A 13,868-nucleotide genomic window follows, 5' to 3' on the forward strand; every position below is an offset into this window, starting at 1 on the left:
TTAGTGGTGTTGATTCAGCAATATATATATATATATATATATATATATTATATATATATATATATATATATATAATCATAAACATTCACATATATAACAGTAAAACATTTAAGTAATAAATTTACAAGTCTTATAGCATAATAACGGTTCACAGGTTATTACTTATATTATATATACCAATAATCTGCAATACAAGTTTCCTTAGAACAAACAGGGCGTAAGTTAAAACAAAAAGGCGGGGGGGGGGGGGGGGGGGTGGGGGGGGGGGGGGGGGGGGGGGGGGGGGGGGACGGAAATATTGCCATAATAACTGATTGGATAAAAAATAATATGCTGGCCCATATAAAAAATAGAAACAAAGTTACTTTGGTATACAAAATACAGCAAATCTAAAACTGTTTTTTTTTTCTATTTTTTTTATAAGGGCCAGCATATTATTTTTTATCCAATCAGTTTTTATGGCAATGATTCAATCTGTGCCCACCCCTTTTTTCCTTTTAACTTACGGGTTGTTTGTTCTAAGGAAACTTGTATTGAAGATTAATAGTATATATAATATAATTAATTACCTGTGAACCGTCATTAAGCAAATGTCGCCGACAATCACTGGCAAAATGACTTGCTCGTTTACGAGGATGATCAAAATTCTCAATTCTCAGAAATTCAAATTCAGTTTTTCCCCGCTAACAAGAGCCTAAAGGCCCCCATACACTGAACGATTGTCGTTATCGACAAACGCATACACTATTCAGACAGTAAGAACGATCTCCGCACCGATTTCAGTCTGAACAAAGGTTTTGTCTCGGGAAGACATGGCATCATCTCTAGAACAGACGTGCGCGATAGCTGTATTTCGGCAGACAAACACATACATTGAACGACCTGTGTATGACAGACATAAGTCGCAAAGCCAGCAACCTGGTCGTGACAGATTCCCGCTGAGATCGTTCAGACACGAAGCTCCGCCCACTTTTGCATTCAGACAAGCCCATACACAATGATTTTGCAAACGATACAGACAATCGTTCATTGTATGGGGCCCTTAAGGAGATCGGCACTACAACGGAACCGATCCTTCTGCAGATTTGAAATTGGACCCCACGCGAAACATAAAGTAAAGGATCTTATCACTTAGACAAACATAGATAATTAAAATTCTTGGTATCACATTTCACAGTGGTCGCGTGACTGAAGAAGTGAGGATCTAAAAAGAAAAATGATCGAAATAATAAAGCATGCATATATGTATATCATGAATATATGTGATATATATACACCGGTATACACACACACACACACACATATATATATATATATATATATATGTGTGTGTGTGTGTGTGTGTGTGTGTGCGTGCGTGTGCGTGTATGACTGGTAAAAAAAATTTTACAACAAAATTCCATCTAATACAAGGAGCCCATAAAAAAGCCAAAATATTCAAAGAAAGTACTATACTTCAGAGACTGTTGTCTGTGTGTGTGTGTGTGTGTGTGTGTGTATATATATATATATATATATATATATATATATATATATATATATATATATATTTATAGAAGGATAGATAAACTGATACATATACGAATGTTTGTGATTTAAACTTGGAACTGCATCGTTGTCTTTTTAAGCTTTGTCTTTCTAAGTGCAACTGCCCTTTCAATTAGCAACGAAATCCAATGACATCATATGCCAAAATAAGACTGACGAAAAGCACGGTGATAAAAAAAAATATTGCGCTAAATGGCCTCAACGACCATTATTATGAATTCTGAAACTATGAATCTTTCATATACATTGGCTTTCACTTTTCATTCTACTTTCGTTTAACTGATATCAGAAATAAGATGATTGATCTGATCTGCAGACACATTCGTATGCAAAGGAATTCTTAAAGTATACAGTAATGTTATTTGTTCACCGTTCTTTTGAAACTGTAATCCCAACGGTGAAGTTAACTTCTAACACTTTCTTTTTCTGTCCTCAGATCTTAAAAACTACTGAGGCTAGAGGGCTGCAGATTGGTACGTAGATCACCCACCCTCCAATCATTAAACATACCAAATTTTTTTTTTCTATCTTATTTAAAGTTAAAGTTAGCCATGATCGTGCATCTGGCATCCCAACACAGGCCACCACCGGGCCGCGGCTGAAAGTTTCATGGGCATCGGCTGAGAGTTTCATACAGCATTATACGCTGTACAGAATACCCGATTGAGCCGAAGAAACTTCGGCGCATTTTCTACTTGTTTACTTCCGTGTTTTGTTTTAAAAAAAGGTGTGGGGCATATGATCAGTAAGACCTCTTAATTTGATTGTTGAATTGTTAGGAGATCCACAATGAGAAACATGAATTACAGCCCTTGGACTTATAGAATATTTAATGTTGTGAATGCTAGTCACTTGATATAAAAAAAACGAGTAATAAACATTTATGTTAGATATTAAAAAAGTCATTTACACAACTTAATTCATGCACTTAATGACTAGGCGCTTCCGCCTTTGCCAGACTCAATTAATACCAAGAATTCATCTCAAACGTATCTACGAAATTTTCCAGCATGAAGAAACTTAAATATTGTATATATTACCTCCCCAGAGTATGTCCCGGAATTTTAAGTTCCGTAGCGTTTATTAACTTATCAGTTGTTCCGTCACAGAAGTAGTGATGCATTAATATGCTAATGAAATAGTTGTTTTACACTGAACATCGGTATACAACATTGTTCATGTTCGAGAATGAAATCTGATAACTTATCGCTTCATTTAGGTTAACGACATGAGTTCCAAATCTGCGTGTATCAAGATCTGTCAAGTATATGACTCAGTATAGCTCTCTTATCATAAATTTTCAGGGAACGACACCAGGGTTGGAGTGATTACATTGAAGAAATAAATTACAATAACTTAAAAAAAGTAAATTACAATTACAGTTACATTTGGAAATAGCAATACATCACAATTACTTAACAACAAATTCATTTACCATTACAGTTACAATTACAAGGGATTTGGGTGCGAAAGTAAACGCTAATCTTTTGGCACAGGAAACAGTGTATTGAGGCGAGCAAATCTATTTCCAGAAGTGTTAGTGACAGAAAAGCAGAGATCATATTAAAACAGTATTTATGAGCACTAGTTAGTAAACTCTGGGATTATATATGCCGTTCAGTTATGGTCACAGCACTATAGGATGGAGATAGATTCACTTGAATCAGTACAATTAAATTAAAAATTACATCATTCTGTAATTGAATTACAATTACTTACTATAATTCCAGTTACAATTACATGAAATGTTATGATTAATTACATTTCAATTAAATTGCAATTACAATTATTCCAACCCTGAACGACACCAAAGACTGGATCTCTATATACCTTCGAAAGAATACTAAATCTCTTCATTTTAAATCCAAACTGTCATGCCATTTATCCTTACCGATAATTCCAAAGGACTGCTGTCCTACAGGAAACTGAAGAAATTCTTCTCAACAAAATTAGGAGAAACATTTATCAACCCGAATAAAAAACTTCCCACCATTTTCAATCAAGCCACAAGCCGATGATTTTTATCTGTCAAACTTCACCAGTGAAGGTTCGTGATTTTTATGATCAAATGCAGGTCAAATGTAGATAGCAGGATCCAGAGAAAAAAACGCAGATGATAGATTTGATAACAGCATCATTTCAATCACTCAATTTTTCTTCGTTTTAACATCATGAACAATGATGTTAACTACCAAAATGCCCATTGAAACTTCTGAAAATATGTCCGACACCTGTTTTGTTTTGTATGAACTTTGCAGTTAAGTGGTTTCAAAAGATCTGAAATGGAAACTGAAAAACTCATCAATCTGAATTATGAATGGCAAGCTAGTCAGGAACACGCACACGAAGGTAAAAAAAAAAATGCAATCGAGTTTTCTGTATAGCGTATAATCAAGGCCACCGAAAATAGATTTATCTTTCGTTGGTCTCGGTATACAGTTATATAAGCCGCTGCCCATGGAACTTTATCCACATCCTGGTGGTGGCCTGTCCTATACCGTTGCCAGTTGCACGATTATGGCTAACTTTAACCTTAAATAATAATAAAAACGACTGAGGCTATAGGGCTGCAATTTGGTGTGGAGGGTGAATGATCAACATTCCAATTTGCAGCCCTTAGTGGAGTAGTTTTTAAGATCTGAGGGTGGACAGAAAAACTGCGGACGGACAGACATCTCGATAGGTTTTTGTTTGCTTGTGTTTTTTTTTTTTTTTTTTTTTTTTTTTGAGAAAACTTAAAAAATCACTTCGTCCCTCAGAAAGTGTGCAGCCCGACTGAACGAGGGGATAAATTCGGATAATTTGATACTTTTTGCCCATCTAATTTGTGGGCGAGCCAACGCCCTGAAGCAGTCACGGGAGTCATCAGAAAATGTCAGTCTGCGACGTGTCGTTGCGTCACACATCGATGCAATTTCGAACGCTGATGAAATTCATAACAAAATATTAATCTTGAGATTTAAAATCTATGTTTCACAGACAGCCTCATTCACAAAGAATCGCCACATACTAAACGGTTTATGAAATTGACGTGATGAGTCTACGATGCGTAAAACACAGGCATATCTTTCTATTTACTTTTATTTATCACACAGTAGTCCTTGTATCGCCTTCAAGATTATCTAGGTATAGAACCATTAATGATCTGTATATGTAGCGCTGCCATTACTATCTATAGGATATGTTTAGTTAAACTACTAACATTGTTAAGTTATATTTTTCAAAAAAAAAAAAAAATCGAAATCGCTTATCTGGCTCTTAAAGATATTACACATACCAACCTTTTGTATAACAATCCTATTAACTTGATTCTGCAGTACTGGCTTTTACTACTGAACTCGCTACCGTGACTTTAAAACTGCCCTCAATATTAATCTACTACAAAAACAAATGGGCGAATGGCCTGTACTGGTTATATTACCTATTCCAAAATATTATGCTAGCTACAAACACCAATTAAAAACTTCACATTTAAAACAGTTTTAGCTGCTTCATTTAGGTGCCAATATGGCAGAAGACCGAGGTTCAAAGGAAAAAAAAAAGTGAAGTGCATGATGAAGCCTATGGAATCAAATTAAATAGTGGTACTTATAATGTTGCTCTGTATTTTTATGTTAAAACTTAATACTTGATAGATGGCAGTCAAATTTAGCATCAAGATAGTTCCAAAATATTAAATGAAAAGCGTTTAACACTTTTTTTTGTACTAATACAGTTCCAACAGCATTCTTAAATTCAAAAGAAACCAGGAAAAACAACATAATTGGAATTCCGTTTCAAGTAAAAACCTGAAAGTTTATTTCAAGCGAAAGCGAAATAACTGATCTAGAGGGAATCAGAAAATCCGAGGAGGACCGTCGTGGGCTGACTCCTCACCCTCAGACGTTTCGTGGGCGCATGGATGGAGCAGCAGCATTCGCAGGTGTTAAAAGTATCAGTTAACCGAGAAGAATTCCATCCTCTTGAACTTGTCAATACCGAAATGATCGACGCTCAGCAAGTCAACCTAACTTAAGTGACGTACTCCAACACACCAAGCCTTGTGACGTCATCAGACAAGACCCTCTTCAAAGCAAAGCGACTGGAGGAGGAGTAGGAGTAGGGGGATCACCTCGTGCCAATTATTTATTCAACCGACGTTATTTATTTGCATCGGCAATCATTAAGTCTTTCGTAAGACTGGAGAAAGTCTGGGCCCTTCACCCAAGAATCGAATGCCCTACGTCAAAAGGGCCGTTCTCATAACTCCTCAGGCTACAAGACGTTAACAGGTTAAAAATAGAAAATATGAATGACTTAGCTAATTTTTTACTTTTTTGATGTACACACATACACACACACACACACACACACACACACACACATATATATATATATATATATATATATATATATATATATATATATATATTATATATGTGTGTGTGTGTATATATATATATATATATATATATATATATATATATAAAATATCTTATCTATTTGTACTTTATATACAAACAATATATCAAAAACATTATTGCATCTTCGTTCTGATACTACCAATTTCACGAGTTACGAGAAGCAGCGATAACAAATTCAAAAATAGAAACAAAGTGTGACATGGTGACACGGATGTGTGGCGCGAGTACAATTTAAATGTACATACACTCTCGTCTATTTGATTGTTTAAACAGGCTCAAATTATTTATCAATTGATTTGTTTATTATTGCCATCACATCAATAATCCTCATTCCCTTCGTATAAGACTGATTTATGAAGGCCTGTTTGGAGTCACTCAGCATAAATCATATGAACCCTCTTCCTGTTTGCATCATTCTTCCTGCGAACCGATTTCATTAACTGAAGTCGGAAGTGTTGTGCAACAAAATATCATATACTCACTTTTATATTATCATTTATATTTATTAAGCTATTTTTTCTTGTTCGATGCAACGTAGCTTTATGTTCCATATTATGTCTTTTTTATTAATTTTCTTCGTATTCCCAGGTACTGGATTTTAGCTTGCGTAAGTTGCACTGATATTTTTCTTCATTTCCTACAATTTTCATTCCAATCATAACAGACGCACAGATAATTATATACCGCACACACACAAACACATACACACACACACACACACAACACACATATATATATATATATATATATATATATATATATATATAAGTCTATCACATTACCGTGATTCATATACATATATCGAACTATAAATGTCCTTTAATATCTAATTCGCTCTACCTCGGAATTAATATATTTTCATATATGCTTCCAACCGAGGGGGAATTTATTAAGCGATAATAGAATTGGCGATCGACAGGCGCGAACCAGCGACCTCCCAATTCCAGGACTGGCAGTGAAGCCTTAAACCACCCCGACACCGGTTTAAGGCTTCAATCCCAGTCCTGGAATTGGGAGGTCGCTGGTTCGCGCCTGTCGATCGCCAATTCTATTATCGCTTAATAAATTCCCCCTCGGTTAAGCATATATGAAAATATATTAATTCCGAGGTAGAGCGAATTAGATATTAAAGGACATTTGTAGTTCGATATATATATATATGTAGTCCTTTGGTTGATACATTCTTCTCCACAGTACAAAGTTCTGAGTTCGATTCCCTAAGCGTGCTAAAACTTGCAAGTCAGTTTCCATTAAATCGCACAAAGAGATTCAGCATGTCCCTAGGAGAGGTTCTTGTTCTAATCCTTCCTAGTACCACCCTACCAATCTTGGTTGAGTAACCGGAGACCAGACGTTCTTTTAAGGGCTCTTATTCTCTGTAACACCCTACCCCCATTTTAGTCAAGAAACCGTGCTAGCGTAGTCAGCTTAATCAAAAGCAACAAATCATCAAACGTCTACTGCTTTACTTTGCAATCGCTATAGTATTTGGAAGGTTAACTTTCAATCGACATTGTGACCTTTTTTCTGTCTCATTGGGGTTTGGCAAATTCTATGAGACTTCGGAGAATCGTTTGCAGCTGCTATTCAAATCCGAGATATTCAACACTTTGGCAGAAAGCTAAACCAGGCTAAGCAGTCGAAGTTTCTGTACATGACCTTCCTTCATCCCTCTATAAGATCGTCCCTCGCTTCTTGTCTACCCATTTCATATGTTGTTGTTGATGTCCTAGTATCTGCTGTCCTTTGCGTCTCTAGTGGTGTTCCTCTGACTTCTGTTCTCTCGTCTCTTTCCTCCTTATAAATGACGTTCTTCAGTCTACCTTTTGCAACCTAAGCTTTCACTGATATTTGAATCCTCTCTGTCGACTTCACTCTCATTTCAGTGACTTTGTCTTCATCCAATAACTGTGATGCTGTGAGATTTCAGACAGGACTCCCCGGGGATCAAAGACTGTCCGTAATACTGCCGATTTCCTTGTCTCCTCTACTTCACTTCCTTTAGCTTTTGTGAAAATTTCATCGAAATCCTTGATTTATTTAAAGTTTTTGGGTTATCGGGCTCCTCCAGACTTGACACAGGTTCAAATTGCTAATACTTTCTTAAAAAAAAAAAAAAAAAAAAAACTGGTGGGTGGACGTTTAGATACGTCAATTCCTTTCATCATCCTAGTGATAAAAACTTTATATTGGAATTACCGGCCACTGTTCGCAGTATTGCTGTCAACCATGAAGTACTTTAACTTTCATACTTCCTATATGGGATTGAATCTCTTTAACCGTATCGCTGGATGCTCTTCTTCCCTATAAGAAAGTGATTTCTATTTCTTGTGTAAAGGTTGTCTAGGTATCTGCTCTGCTAAGCTCAAGGTGACTGTAATTGATCCATAAAACACGTTATTTACACATGTGCATATGTGTTTATGTTTGCGTATAGATTCTCCTTAGAGATGGGCAAACATATGCAATAAGGCATAGTACTGGTAGATTGGTACACATGACGTAAACAGCGACAAGCGAACATGATCATGAGAGAAGAAAAAAGAAGAAAGAATAAATCAGTAAGGAAGAACATATATGAATGGAGTAGCGTCTCTCCGAAAAAACAAAAAACAGATTCAGTTTCTTGAAAGAGAAGAGCTTAAACGATTTCTTTAAACTGGCGTCGCAATCATTACGGTCATCAACGCTTGAAATGTTTTATTCCTTTAAACAATTTAAATTACTGGGAAGTCTTGGTAAAGGTTTTTTTTTTTTTTCTTCAAAAACCTTAACTAACTCATACTTACTTGCACGCTTTACGGTAAGAGAAAAGAAAAAGAAATAAATACATACGGGAAAAAATACTCGTCAAACCGGACGGTCAGACTACTGAACTAGCCCAATTACATGTGAGAAAAAGAGTAATGTATGTGAAACCGAAGGAGATAATAATGCACGGAGTAATTCCCACACATGTAATAGAACCCTTTGCAGTTCTCTATACACACATACACATACATACACAAATGCACAGACACACACATTATATGTATATATACACATACATACAGCCATACATGCTATATATATATATATACATATATATTATATACACACGTATATATATATATATATATATATATATATATATATATATATATATATACATATAGCGTTCCGAGGTATGGCGGTTACTATAGTAACTCGAAAAATAGAAGTAACAAACTTGCTAATCCTGAATTTTCTAATATCAGACAACACGCCAATAAATGCAAGCTGAATATACAATACAAAGATTTTGAAATATTGGGACGGGCACCGAATGGCAAACTACTGACAATTCTGGAGTCCTTGTTTACTAAACAGCTTGTTCCTCAATTGAACACGCAGTCTTCCTCGACAACCCTTTACCTAACGTGAGCTGTTGCCGGTCATTTCTGGTTTGTTCCTTCTGACTTCTGTCTTCCCTTTCTTCTTGATGGTTGGTTCTGCTAACTAGTTTTTATTTTTTTCATCTTTTCTTTTATAATGTATTATGTCTTTTGTATTTGTATTTAGCGTTTTAATAATATTAATTATTGTTTTATGTCTTTACAGCTTTGAAAATGAAACCTTTGTGTTTGAAACGTTGTAATAAATGTATTTTAAGGACCACCTGAGATGTACTTCCTCCTACAAGTCTTCTATATATATATATATAGATAATATATATATCTACTATTATATATATATATGTGTGGTGATGTGTGTGTGTGTGTGTGTGTGTGTATATATTATATATATATATATATATATATATATATATATATATATATATATACATATATACGTACATATATATATACATATATATAATATATATATATGTTGTATAGTGTGTGTGTGTATAGTGTGTTTGTGTATATATTTATGTATATGTATACAAGTATGTGTATGTGCGTGGCATTGCGTAATTTTTCGTTAAAAAAACTACTTTCAAGGTCCGCATTTGTTTTAGTTACACTTTGGATCCTTGCTGTAATACCTTGTCAGATACTGTTCACATCAATTCTTGCTCTGTTGGAATGTCTGTAAAGCTTAATGATTTGCAACTATCTGTAAGGAATAAACTCGAACACACGACAGACTAAAACGCTCCCACGAAATTCTACTCTCTCCCGTCTTAACAAGATACTTTCAAATGAACTGATTTCTTGAGGAAGCAACGTGAAGCCAACAAAAAACATTAGAGCTTCACAAAGAAATAACCTTCCAAGAAAGGTGTCACAACGGCTAAATTTGTTTTAAATAGATATAACTTCTTCCACTGACATTTGCATACAATTTCGTAATGCTGTATACTATGACAATCATTTTCCCGTAAAATACGCAAACATTTCATTAATGTATTCATCCCTTGCGCTTTTTAATTTATTTAATATTTTAGATTTTCTATCTCACACAGAGTAAGCAAGACATAATACATAGGTGAAGGCGTCTGTGCAAAATATGGATTTGATTTACCAGCTCTCCATTCGAATTGTCTTTAGCACATCATTGTAAAACACTAATAGGATGGGACAGAATACAGAATTTAAGCAAAATTCCAAGAATTGCAACCTATGACGTCATTCAGTCATTCAACGCTGAAACGGAAATTGTCTGGAAGGTGTAACAGTAGGGAAATCTCGCAGTTGCACTATGAATCAACTGTTGGGAGACGGTGGAAAGTAAGGTAAAAGTAAGACAATATGAACCAGGGTACAGTAAAAGGAATGAAAGGGGTTGCAGCTAGTGGTCGAAGGGACACTGCATAGAACCTTAAGTAATGCGGTGCACTGACGGCACTATCGCTCTACGGGACTAAAATAACAAGGACATTTACCTTCTGTTATCAAGACTCTTTACGCATAACTAATCAAACACGATATATTTCTTTGCCGCTCCTTCAAAAAATTATTCCACAATTAGCAACAGCAACTTTGATTAGGAGTAGAATAACCCGGGTGCTATTTTTATCTTCGAAATCTGAAACGCTGCAAGACTAACAACGGCTCACTGATCTTTCAGAAACATCGCCAACTATTTACGTTACTCTAGATGCACAACTGCATTTTATTAACTTTCAGAAAATGAAATTCTCCGCTCTTTTCAATACTTCTTCATGAGGCAGGTCATCACTGAAGAGGACAACTTCATCAACTCACTTTCCTGTAGGGTCAGCCGGTCTGTCATCACTGAAGAGGCGATTTGAATAACTCATTTTCTGAACGCTTAAGGCAAGTCTGCCGTCGCTTAAGGGGTGAGGTTTGTTAATTCATTTTCTTGCAAGGTTAACGGGTCTATCATCATTCAAAGAAGTGAGGTTCCATAACTCCTTGTTTTTTTTTTTTTTTTTTTTTTTTTTTTTTTTTTGGTGGGGTCATTGCGTCTGCCATTATTCAAAGGTGTAAGGTTCACTGACTCATTTTCTTGAATGGTTATGGTGGTTCTTGTCATTATTTATGGGGGTTGAGGTTTGATAAATAATTTTCCCGCACGGTCAATGGGATTTGCTTGAAACTGTCATGTCCATCTCTGTTTTGACGATAAAAAGTAAGAGCTAAATGTGACACATAACCAAGATTGTCTCATAGCACTTCTCACTTCACCAGCAAGAAAGCTGGCAGCCGCCTCGCCTCATTTACCAGGCAAATGTAGGTTAACGAAACTAACTTGTTCATTGATTGAAAAAGATTTCGAACGCACACTGAGTGTTTTTATAAAATTTATTGCTCGCAAGAATACCGTCTAACGCCAATTTATACAACAGACACTCAAGGGACAAATATTCTAAGTGAAACTTCCCACAAAGAATTGGATGTAAAATGGTATAATTTAAAAGTGAATGTTATTTTTTCTAAAGAGAACCTGTAAAGTAGTTATGTATAAAAACAGAACTATTCCTCAAATGGCATATGTACATGTACAACTGTACTATAAATTTGATGTGACTTGAAACTTCTATATCATGTGTGGGGCTTCTCTACATAAGTTTCAATGATTTTACATTCCTTTAATATAATTCAAAAATTAAATATTGAACTTTCATAAATAAATTACCAATGAATTTAAGTCATTTTAAATCTACCACAAAATTTAATATTTTGTACTTGATTATGCTCCGGAAGTTAATGTAAAAAACAAGATCACTTTAATTTTAATCATCTTCGATGGAAATTCTTCAGTGAGTTTACTAAATAAATCATAATTATCGGTGACTTCAATTGGGCATAAAAATAACCTATTGTAAATGAAACTTCTCCACAGGAATTCCCCGTAAATACGAAAGATTCATCACAGAAATATAACCGAGGAAAGTTGGCCGCATTTGGCAGGTAACTCGAAGGCTCGCACGATCCCTCCCCGACCCTCAGGTGGTTCCGACACCTGATCGGCCTATTCAGTCTTTCCCCTCCCTACTCATGAATACCGACTTCCGTATTAATTCGCTGAAAGCCGACACCCGACGCCTTCCCACGTCATTATGTTAAAACGGGCCTCATACGCGGAAAGGTCAGTGAATCTAAAAACGTATTCCTTATCAACCTAAGAATGGCATCATTTCAGTCATTTCATCAGTTCTGCTCCAGCGTCAGTGCCAATACACATTCGCGGTTTGTCAAGGTAATGACGTGAGACTTCATATCATCATAAATGTTAACTGCGATTTCCACGGCAACAACAGTAATGGCACAGTGATAAGCGTTAAAATTTATTCATTAATTGCATGAAATTAGAATTCAAATCGGCAGTATCAACAACTTTCTTTGATGGTAAGACACGAGTGATTTATAATGATACTTATGCTGTTTAATACACACACACACACACACACACACACACACACACACACACACATATATATATATATATATATATATATATATATATATATATATATATATATATACAGGTGATGCCACAGAGGAAAATGGAAAAGATCTTGGCTTTCTCGTCTTTCCATTTTCCTCCGTGGCATCACCTTTATTTATACATAGCATCGCGTTTTATATACTTCGTGATCAAGTTATGCATATATATATATATATTATATATCTATATATATATATTATATATATGTATATATATATATATATATATCTATATTATATATATATATATATATACAAGCCATTTACAATGCTTCCACTTCTCGATACAGTTTAAGGCACAAATCACGTACAGGTAGTCAAGTGTGTTTCCCTGTGAAGACCGATAAGAGACCTAAAGAGCGATACCACAACATAATTAGAAAACAAAGAAAAAAAAAAAACCAGGAACATAGAAAATATATGAGGTAGACGGAAAATATTTGCTAAACCAACCAATTTGATATTGCTGTTTTATGTGGTAAAATATTATCTCATAGCAAGTAGGAACAATAGTACTGGATTCGGTGTGAAAATACCACAATCAGCAATTGGTTTCCCATTACTTGGTCGAAAAGATAATTTTACGTAAACATAACGCGATAATGAATGGCATGTAACTATTATTACCAAAATACAACTTTAATGGAAAAGTAATAGTTCAAGAGTCAAAATCGCCAAACTTCATTGAAGAATTCAAAACGAAAGCCCATTAAAAAAAAAAGGAATACAAGAAACCGCAGTTCAAATGAAGCTTTTGTCAAGTACACACAACAGCCTGAACAGAAGACCGGCTGTCTTCTCTACTTACTCTACAACATAAGAGCATTCTTCAAGACCGTCCTTTGTTACCACCAAACTGGCGTCTTGACCGTTCAAAGACGACTTCTGTGTACGCTGTGGAAAGCTACTAAATATATCTAAACGCCCAAAAAACTCTTATGGTGAATGGCATGGAAAATTAAGATTTAGGCCAAAGGCCAAGTACTGGGACCTATTAGGTCATTCATTGCTGAGAGAAAAATTGAGAGACAAGGAGATTTGA

At 35.3% G+C, this 13,868-nt stretch overlaps 1 protein-coding gene across 2 annotated transcripts in view; it reads right to left on the minus strand.

Annotated features, from left to right (window-relative positions):
- The window catches only part of LOC135208441 (dentin sialophosphoprotein-like), a 65,904-nt gene that overhangs the window by 34,431 nt on the left and 17,605 nt on the right, over nucleotides 1–13,868 (minus strand). The gene's annotated exons all lie outside the window — the stretch shown is intronic.

The sequence above is a fragment of the Macrobrachium nipponense genome, chromosome 35 (genome assembly GCF_015104395.2).
Source record: "Macrobrachium nipponense isolate FS-2020 chromosome 35, ASM1510439v2, whole genome shotgun sequence".
NCBI lineage: Eukaryota > Metazoa > Arthropoda > Malacostraca > Decapoda > Palaemonidae > Macrobrachium > Macrobrachium nipponense.